Source organism: Megalops cyprinoides, chromosome 14 (genome assembly GCF_013368585.1).
Source record: "Megalops cyprinoides isolate fMegCyp1 chromosome 14, fMegCyp1.pri, whole genome shotgun sequence".
Lineage (NCBI taxonomy): Eukaryota > Metazoa > Chordata > Actinopteri > Elopiformes > Megalopidae > Megalops > Megalops cyprinoides.
Genome location: NC_050596.1, coordinates 1,656,327 through 1,667,101, shown reverse-complemented (window position 1 = coordinate 1,667,101; position 10,775 = coordinate 1,656,327). Strand labels below are relative to the sequence as shown.

At 40.2% G+C, this 10,775-nt stretch overlaps 1 long non-coding RNA gene across 1 annotated transcript; it reads right to left on the bottom strand.

Moving 5' to 3' along the window:
• Positions 1-492: 492 nt before the first annotated feature.
• Positions 493-10,371, bottom strand: LOC118788702. The gene is made up of 4 exons (XR_005005426.1): positions 10,313-10,371; positions 9,836-9,924; positions 1,312-2,169; positions 493-1,164 (listed from the first exon to the last, which is right to left on the bottom strand). It is a non-coding gene; the product is annotated as an uncharacterized LOC118788702 (long non-coding RNA).
• Between the last annotated feature and the right edge of the window lie 404 nt (positions 10,372-10,775).

Below are 10,775 nucleotides of genomic sequence, written 5' to 3'. Positions count from 1 at the left end.
AATTTTCAAACTACATTCACAAAACCTCTGACTCTTCTTGCAAAATCAAACAATGGGCTCAAAACAGTTTTATCTGTGCTAAAAATCAAACAATGTTTTCAGATCATACACAAAGCCAGTCAAAATAAAAACACTACTGAGCATTCATTACACACTACATCAAAAAATGGAAAACACAATGTTCAGGGCATGTAGCTCCAGAAAAAAATGTTTATTGTTCATAACACAATGCATTTTGTGTTTTCCAAAAAAAAAAAATCACAACTCAGTAACACAGTTTAGATATTGCATACTGTAAGTACTTCAAGCAATACAGTATTGAATGTCTGTGGATTCAGCACTTGCATACAGTAAAAATACAGTACTGCAAAAGGCCAAAGGACAAAGACAAAATGTAAATGAAAAGCACATTACAGTACACTGTAAAGGTAACCGCAAAATCAAAATCAACAAGTGATCCATTCGGCCTCAGCGTCACGTCTTTGTGCTGGGTCAGGCCAGAGGACTTCATCTACATCACAGGCAACGTTCTCCCTAGCCAGGGAATGGGGGAAAAACCCTCTGGTGTGCCGGATCCAGCCTTGGCAAGACTCCACACCTGTGTCACCATAGGCTAATTCCATGGCCTGTAGGAGATTTTCCATGGTACAGGGTTTTCGGTCATATACCTTCCACCGCCATGCAGAGAAAAACTCTTCTATTGGGTTAAGGAAATGGGAGTATGGTGGAAGGCAAACATTTATAAATTGCTGGTTGATGTTGAACCGCTCCCATATTAAGACTCCATGGTGAAAACTGATGTTGTCCCAAACTATGACATAGACAGGATGCTCTGCCTGCTCATGATCCTGCTGCTCAAGACATCCCAAAGACCACCCAGAAATGTAAGAAGATGTTGGGTGTTATATTGCCCCAAGGTGACATGACGGTGGAGAACCCCACAATTACTTAAGGCTGCACAAAGTATAGCGTTGGAGGACACGGTCATTGGTGGAAAGGCTGACACTGTTGATTCCTTCAAAATTTGCATTGTCTTCAACAACTCAGTGCTGTATTTCACACAATCTAATGGCATTGTTTTGAAGGACCATGTCAACAATGAGAGCCTCTCGCTGTTGGGAGAGCACAAGAGTCCTTCCACCCGCACGTGGCAGTCTTGCAATTCTACAAAAGGGGAACATGCAGTTACAAAAATATACATGCAGTAAAAACAGTGATGGACTTTCCCCCCAGTCTCCTTTATATTGGCAAAGTGATGTACTGAAACATCTGTATACAGTAAACTTTCAATGACCAAAAAAGACAAATTACCTGTTCTCTTCTCTGAATCCCCTGATTATGGTGGCCACAGAGAATCTGCTGAGATTGGGTTGTACTCTTTGTCCTGCTTCCCTCATTGTCATTCCAAGAACATGAACATGGTCTGACACAGTTGCTCAAATTTCATCTGAAATTACTGTTCTTGATCTTGGTCTTCCTCGTCCTCCTCCTCTTCTTCCTCATACACCACCTTTTACACGCACTCTTCCTCCTCTGCCTCTCAGATTGTTTCCATCCACTGTTGGCATCAACCTTCAACTCACCTCTGCCGCCTGTGCATTCTGAACTGGCTTATATTGGTTTCATCACATCATTAGCAAAAAGTGTGAACAATTTTGAGTCGTTGTGTGTAAGCTATGTCATCTGTGCTGTAACTGTGTTTAACTTCTGCCACCTGTGGTTAACATTATGCATCACAAGTGCGTCACACGGTGCAAAATGTGTTTTAGTGAGTGAGAATGTGTTTAGAGTTTTGCAAAAAGAGTAAAGAGTGATCAATTCAATAAATGGGTTCAAGCCACTGAGCATTTGGTTCAGAGAATGGGGTTTAGTGTTTTAGCAATTCAGAATAACTGTAATAACAAAAAAAAGCCCTGTGTTGAACATCTCCCTTCTTCAGATCTCCAACCCACCCCACTGTACACAACTGCCACTGGCGTAGGTTCTTTAATTGTCGCTGGTCAATTGACCAGCAACCCCTCCGTCCTTGTGAGAGAGAGGTAGTAATGTGAAGGAGTGCATATGGAACTGGACCTATGACCACAGGTCAACAGTCAAGTCCCAAGAGGTGTTGAGCTGGGGTTACCTTGACAGGGGTACTTAAGCTGCACTGCTTCAGTTTCTATGTAGCTGTAGAAAGAGGCAAAGAGAAGCATTGTGAGTTAGGTACAGATATTTCAAAGGACACTGTAGGTGGTTCTGTGAGTACATAAGCCTCAGAAAAAGTGTTTTATGCATAAAAGCATGCATAAAAGAGCTACCTAAGGGCTATTGAGTGGTCCTGTACTTGTTCAACTAAACATTTTCTGTGGCTCTTTTTCTTTCCTTATTGGTATTTTTTGTGATTCTTCAGCATTAATTTAAATCCGTAATTTGATTTCTGTGTTGCCATTGTAAAGTAAAGTAGTGTTCTCCTGAGGGCATCCCTGATTTTGTTGTGCGGAAGGTGGCTGTGGCATGTTTTCTCCATAACCCATAACCCATATGTCTGGAATCCCACTTGATTGACTGTCACCCTGCAACAATACCTATTCACGGAGTGTCCCCGCCGGGCCCAGGCGTTGCGAGGTGGCCTGAGAGACGTCACTGGGACATGGAGGGACCAGAGTGACGCAGGCTGCTTAGGATTGTGTTACCCTGGAGGAGTGACCTTCCAGCCCCAGTGGCTTTCATGAATGGGGCTCAGGTCAGATGAGACTCTGGCACCCTTTCTGTCTCTCTCTTTCTCTCCCTCTCTATTGTACTCTCTCTCTCTTTTTCTCCCCTATCAGTCAAATTCAATAATCTTATTGGCATGAAACACATTAAATAATTCTTGCCAAAGCACAGTACACAGTACAAAAAGAAACTAGTTGTATGTAACAAATATGCATTTAAACTTTAAACCAATGACTCTGTACACAGATTAAACATTTAATAATAAAATGATGGACAAATGTGTAATAATCTCTTACTATAAGCCTGTAAAACGTAAAAAGTAAAATGTATGGCCATCTAACCATGTATATTATTTGGCAGTGCCCCAGGGCATGGCAGACTGAGATATACTTTGCCGTTTGTGGGGCCGTTGGTCATTCTTCTAACAGAACTTTCACCTGTTTGGTTTTCATTGCACTTTATGAAATTTAAATCAGTCCTAATTTGAGAGCAAATGTATTTTTCTTATTTTTGAATATTTGTCTACCTCTGTAGTGACCACAGCAGTATACAGTCTTTTGGTAACTGTAACTTTATGTTTCAGCCATTTTCAGTTGCTAGGGTGTGATTACTTAGGCCCTGTTCACACCTGGCATTAACATGCGTCTTGTGTGATCACAAGTGGACAGTTACTAACTACGTCTGTTCACACTTGGCATTAAAATGCGTCTCCACATGCGTCTCGAGTGACCACTTGTGATCGGATTTCACTTCCCCACTCTATATGCAAATAAACACGCACATCATTTCCATTTGCAAATCTAAGTTTACGCATCATTTAAAGGTCTGTTTGAACTAATCTTGTTATGACTGTCACTATGAAATAATGCGTGTTGTATCTGTAAATGAAAACCTAGATGACTAGCAAGTTAGATTCCGTTCATCACTGAAACTAAATACCCTTAACTCAGCTGCAGCTGATCTTTTGTTAAATTCTGTTTATCGTTGGAAAAAGGAGAAACGCTAGATTAGAACATTTTGAACTTCACCGTATTTGTCTGGCACCTTGCCAGTATTGAATTGAATAGGCTAAGCAAGATATTATGTTTCATTTACATTTATATTTATTTATCTAGCAGACGCTTTTATCCAAAGCGACTTACAAAAGTGCATACAGTAAGTATAGCGACAGTACAGGGACAGGATGTGTACAGTTCCACAATGAGACAGTTCTCAGCGCAAGGTCTGTTTGAGGACACAGTACTATCAGATTTGTACAATTACAGCGTATAGGGCAACTAATACGATGCACCTTCAAACAGTTTCTTACGTTATTCCCTGTAATGAAAATGTTTCATAATGTAGTTTAATATCAAAGTGTGTTTGCTGGTTTGCTAGTATTGTGAATACATTTATGAATTAGGCTACTTTTCTAAAATCGAAGCGTGCTTGTTATGGAAGAAGGGACATTCTAAAAGGCTTAACGTGGCTTAATGTTCCAAAACAATGATCACCAAATTTCTCTCGGACCTCTCTTGTCATAAACACTTTCACCTGTCAAAAAAATCAAAACCGAAATCCTATGAGTATGGATGCTTTTTTGATAGGAGATAGTGTTTATGACATGAGAGATGCCAGACAAATTTGGTGATCACTGATCGCTGGTTTTGGGACATTAAGCCACGTTAAGCTTTTTCCTTATAATGGACATTAATGGAGAGGAAGTGAGATAACGACCATACTCCTAGGATTTCGGTTTTGATTTTTTGACAGAAGGAAGTTTCTAACAAGAGATAACCGAGACAAATTTAGTGATCATTGATCGCAGCTAACATTTATTTGTAGAACTACAACAGTTCACCTAATATTCATAATACCATTTTTCCATGTAATATATTGCATTACACCTTTGGGGCTTGGAAGCATTTGAGGTAGCTTGCGAACTCTAGTTGCTGTTGCCGCACTTTAAAACGTAACTTATTGTACGTAACTTATTTTTCAGGCTGTGTAGCGCATTAGGCTACGTTACATGGTTCGTTATATTTTCATTAGTGTTATTAAGCTTCTCATAGTTTTCAGAAAGCATTTGCTATATTTTTTAACGGTAAATCGCTGTTTCCTCAAAACTAAAATTAGCTACAATTTTTCCAATCTCGTGTACTAATCGCACCGGTTTTAGCATAGGCGCTAAAAACGTTGGCGCGCGAATGAGTATGTACATCCACTTACGCAGAGGACGTCAGTTGAGTAGGCGGTCCTTCAGTGTGGCCCAGGACACATTCGCGTTCACACTGTGAAAAGAATGTGGCCATATGCGGCCCAGACCACCTCCGAATGTGATTGGATCTCAATGCGTCCTGGCTGCGCTCACACGGATCACCTAAGACGCATGTTAATACCAGGTGTGAACAGGGCCTGTACTTCGTAAAGATCACTCACTGTACTGTATCTCTGACAGTGATGAGTATGGAATTCTGTCAGTAGTCAGAAAAAGCTAGTAATCTCTTTGCGCTCTCTGTTCAGGAACCAATAACAATTAAGGTTATCTAGGCCATATATCTTTAGTTGAGATGAATTTACTCCTCAGACTACTCTATCCTATACAGATGATTCCTGTTATATTTTCAAGTAAAGTGATAAAGATTCTAATGGTTGAGCACTTTTATTTGGAGCAAAAGACAGCCCAGATTTAAAATCACCATTCTGCAACAACCTGAAAATAAATGGGGTTTGGGTCTGCCTAATATTACAATGTACCAACGGTGTACACACTTGTGGTATATCTTTGACTGCGTAAGGGACGATATCCCTTCAATATGGGAAGACATTGAGACATCCGTAAAAACATGCATCGGAAAACTTGTTTTTTAAAAACCCTAGATCTGTCAGGGAGGAGTGCCGCAACCCTATCACACTCAAAACACTGAGGACATGGTCGCTGGTCAGACGATTGGAACGTAGATACTATACGTTACTATACGTTACTATACGATATCTAACATGTGTGACTCACCCCTTTGCTACACTCACTGCAGAACACATCACTTCTATAAGGTATGGCAGCCATTCCTAAATTATTTGGACGCTAGAAATTCAGCTATTTTATTGCAAGGATTTTCATAAATTGGACCATTGCCTGGGTGGGACTAAAGGGCTTTTATATTTCTGTTTGAAATGAGCTGTTTTTGGTTTGTTTTTCTTTTGTTTTTTTTATGTGATTGTTAAACATAGTAACTTGGATTACCATAGGTTGTTATAACCCAGTTTTTGCTGCTCAAAGTATAAAAATCCAATATAAATATTATCTGGAGTATGTTCTTTACTCCATTGCTCTAGGACATTTTCCAGGAAGCTTTTCATTTTTTCAAAACTTCATTCTTTCTAATCAGCAGTTGTGAAGTTGTGGTAGCCTAATGACATTGCAGATCACCTGTTTGAGGGGTACTTTTCTGAGGGTTTGGAGAGCTTTGCACCATAAAGAGTCTGTTGGACTTATTTTTAGATGTTTGATAAAATGCAGTGCCATTCCCTGTTTTGGAATTGTACATCTGCCTGATTCAGCTCTACATGCATTATTAAGGGCCTTCCTCTGTACCTGCAGTGTGTTTTTATATAACTTCGATTTCAGGTTTTAAGCCAGATGTTTTCTGATGTAGTACAGTCTTGCTGACTGAGTGGATCCCAGTTTATACCTCCACTGAGGATTGTGTCACTAACAAAGGAATACTTAACAATATCTCTCTCTTTCCCACCCCCTGGCTGTCAGTTAGTCAGTCAGTCTGTCTCTAACAGATAAACTAACATAATTTAATGCCATTTTTACGCCACACACTCAACAGTTGTTAATTGGGTTTAGACAGAGGCAGTAGACTACAGGCATTGATGTGTTAATGACCCTTTGTTCTAGTATTTTCCCGTAATGTGTGACCTTGTCCCAATATGGTGGTGACGCCTTGCAGGCTCCCGCAGACTATTTGGTGTCGCCTGCCTTGGTATGTAATGGCACTTTACACTAGGTCAGTTCCCGCAGATGATTTGGTGTCATCTGCCTTGGTATGGTAATAGCACTTTACCCTGTAGTGACACTTTGCCCTGGGACAGTTCCTGTGGATAATTAGATGAATACAATGTAGATCCTGCACAACCTTTCCTCTATCGGCAGCTATGTCTGAGGCGGCCTGTCTCTATGGCCAGGCTGTATCTCTGTGACTAGGAAGTGTCTCTGTGGTTGATGGTTTTCATAGTTTTAATGTTTTTTTTTTTTTTTTTTTTATACCATGGCTAGATAGTCTGCCATGATCTCTTTTTAGGGCTAAATAGCATGCCATTCGCATCATGCTTTTGTTTGGACCTCCCAATAACTAATTACCGTTTACTAACAACCGTTTTTAATCTGCTTCACTCTAATTGTATTAGTTGCTGTTGTGCTGTGGTGAGGCTGTTTGGTGTTAGTAGGCATCAGTACTGTGGACCTCAGGACCAGCTGACTGAGGGGACTCTTCATTGCACTCTGCTTTAGGCATTTCAGGAACTTGTTATTTGGGGCCTCTCTGTGTGTTTAAGTGCATACAAGGGGATTTATGATTCTGTTACATAAACTATAAGTCTTTCTGAGAACTAATACATCTGTTTATTCTGTTTAGTTTGTATGGCTTCACACTGCCTTTGGGGGATTCTATCATTTTAATTTTATTTTGAGCTGTTTTATGTCTATGTTTTTCATTCATTCATTCATTCATTAATTCATTCATTCATTAGGGAAAAAGTGCAATGATGATATTGCCCCACATATGGCTTCAAGCTAATTTCCATCTGTAGCACATAAATAAAACAATGCATCAAGATAATACATTCTGTATAAAACAGGACATCAAATCAGTTCATCAAGCCATAGCATTACATGCATTTAGCAGACGCTCTTCTCCAGAGCGACTTCCATCGCAACAGAACATATTGTATTATTTAAATTGGATGGATACACTTATCTAGCAATAATACAATATCCCAAGTTAATATAGTCACTTACATAAAAGTGCAAATGAACATGTAAATAAACCAAGTAGCACTGTCCCACCCCCTTAGGTCCTCCCAGCTCTCAATAAAACGCATATCATAGAATCAACAATGCAACATCAACAACAAACGTCCGACAGTTAACGGTTGCATGTTTGGTTTGTGTTTAAGAGTTCATTCATTCATTCCTTTTATTTATATGTACAGGAATGTTAAATTAGTGTTTAAAGCAGATGTTTTTCCATAAATCAAGTTATGATTGCAAGACTGGTTAGGACCTGGTGAATTAAAACAATATTTTGAGTATTTCAGCTGGTGTTTAAAAGAAATCATGGACAGCGGTTATCAGGAATAATGGTATGGAATTCCATAGCTTTCCATGTACTGATTAAAATTTTACAAATTAAATTCCCTTGAAATTTCACTCTGTGATATATAAACTAGAAATGATACAGGTGCCTATGTTATGAAGAAACCCTGTTAAAATTCAGTATAAATACATCCAGTTTTATTTTATAGATGTCTGCATAAAAGTCTGTCTCTGATGCCCGTTTTCCACCAAGGCATTTCGAGGGCCGGTTTGGAGCTGGTGCCTAATCTCGAACTAGTTCTTCGCGTTTGGCCAAGCAAAGAACCGGCTCTCGGCCAGGAAAACTGGTTCGAGAGCGGCACGAACAGTAACAGTAGCTAATGTTAGCATGCTACTTTTTAACATTGCCATTGACTCACCTACCACTGTCACTTAACATTTGGCTTCACAAAAGGCTAACATTGTATAAAGTGGAGTGAACAAGTTTGTTTTTTTAAAGCACTGTTCTCTTGTTTTTTTATTGTTGTTTTTTGTTCCCGCTAGCTTGCAGTGGTGGCTGCAAGCTAGTGAAACACTATGGTCGCGAAACACTGCAGATTGTCTAAAATTTGTGTGCTATTGCGAAAGCTACAGCATGAGATTGCTTAATTAACAAGGATGGCAGTTTGAATAATTAAGTGGCAACTAATCCCAAAGCTTTCTCTTAAATGTATCACATTATAGCTTTCTTGCGTTACAAAATTCAAATTACAGAACGGAGCTCAATTTAGTTAAATCGATTTAAATTACTGAGAATAAACTTTTAGGTTAGATTGAGTGCAATGAACAATAACGTTTAGAACACAGACCTCACAAAAGCTGTGATGTGTCATGAGCATATAATGTCATTTAAATCGATAAATGCCATCCTTGTTAATTAAAAAATCTCATGTGGTAGCTTTCGCAAGCACACAAACTACAGACAATCTGCGGTGTTTCGCGAGCATAATCATTTATGCGATTGATGTCGATTATTCAGTGAATTATTTGTTTTATTGTAAATCAAGGATTTTAACATAGCATGAGGTTTCACAGAGACCTCATGCTATGTTAACAAGTGGGGTGATCCATGCATTTTGCCACACAGAGGGGACTCCTGAAATTAGTTCCTTCAGAGTGACCGGAGCCCCTAACACAGCAGTGACAACGAGAAAGGTTTTAGGTACCAAGAGAGTCTCAGACACACAGACACAGTGTGTAGATGGTAAACCAGTTGGTGGTTCAGCCCCCACTACCAACAGCCACAGGCTAGTACAAGTACTGTACATGAACATTCATATACACAGATATAGGTAAACACAATTGTGACCTGGAGGACGTATAGTAAAGGTCTTGGCTCTAGGGTACTCGACTATGCCAGCTGGGGACTTTCACCCCAAGAAATGCTTTCAGTTTAGACCCCGAAAATCTTGCGCTAAGACAAGAGGGTTCTCACCCGCAGGTAAGTTAGAAGTGACGACAAAGACAAAGTACTTCCGTTTGGATACACAATTTTATTAACAAATAAATTCATTAAAATAGAAGTCTGCAGTTTATCTCCACAAACTTTGTAAAACCAAGTTAGAATGTAATGGGGGACGAGCAATGGTACAAGAGGAAAGGGTAATGGCTGCCAGACAATAAAGGGAATGAAAATGGCAAGGGATGAGTAGGCTGACTGCTGGGGAGGTTACCTTTGCTGGGAGAGAAGAGAGACTGATACACCACGCGTGCCCTTAAACCTCGTGCCTGCTTACACACACACGCATATACAAACACGTACTGCAAAAAGTGACCACAGTAAAAAGTGCACTTTACCGCTACAAGCACCGCATGCAGTGAGCGAAGGAAGGGACCCAGATCCAGCGTCCTGCCCCGCAGAACAGCTGCAACACTCCCTGTTAACTCTATGGAAGGGGGAAAAGAGGGGAGAATAATTAGAGCCCCAACCAGCTGGTCAAGGACTGAATATAAACTTCATAAATGTGAATACTGGCCAAGTCACATTAAAAACAACAAGACAAAGGAAGAAAACACTGGGGCAGCCAGTACCCTGCCAATGGTCCGTCCCCAATTAAAAACCACACCAAAAGGTGGCCAGTCAACACACAAATTCAGGCCATGTGTATAAAAAAACCAAGCAAGGCAAAAGCTAAGCTAAATTTATAGGAGACAAAGCAGCAGTGACAGCATTGTACCTTACATATGGGTAATATATGAGTACAAAACACACATATTACTCCCAACTGCCAAGAGCTATACATACAGGAAAAGGCAAGCATAGTTTAATTTTACCTCTACGTGTTTTCCGATTAACGTGAGCGAGATTGTGCTCACTCGGAGTCTCCCAAGCACAGACCTAAGTTAAAACATCGCTGTTATATATGCACACACATTTAAAATACAAAATCACTCGATTGTAACATGGATTTGAACTAAGCTACGAGTGCAAGAGACTGAATAAAACGCAGATACCTTCGGTGGAAAGCACACCAACAGGAAGCGTTTGTAGACCAGCAAACACCTGTTACCAAACAGTTCAAATTTAGACACACGAGTGAGCAACGGGAGCGATCTAAAGGCGATAAAAACCAAACAGGGAGCACATACCTTTAAGCATCGGTCGCAATTCGAACAGGAAAGCAAGGAACCAGGGCACTTGAACTGTCATACCTGATGAAATGGTTACCCACTCGAGTGCTACTTTGAGGGGCGTGGTTGAGAAGGGAAGAAATATACGGTGGCTGCAAGGAGAACA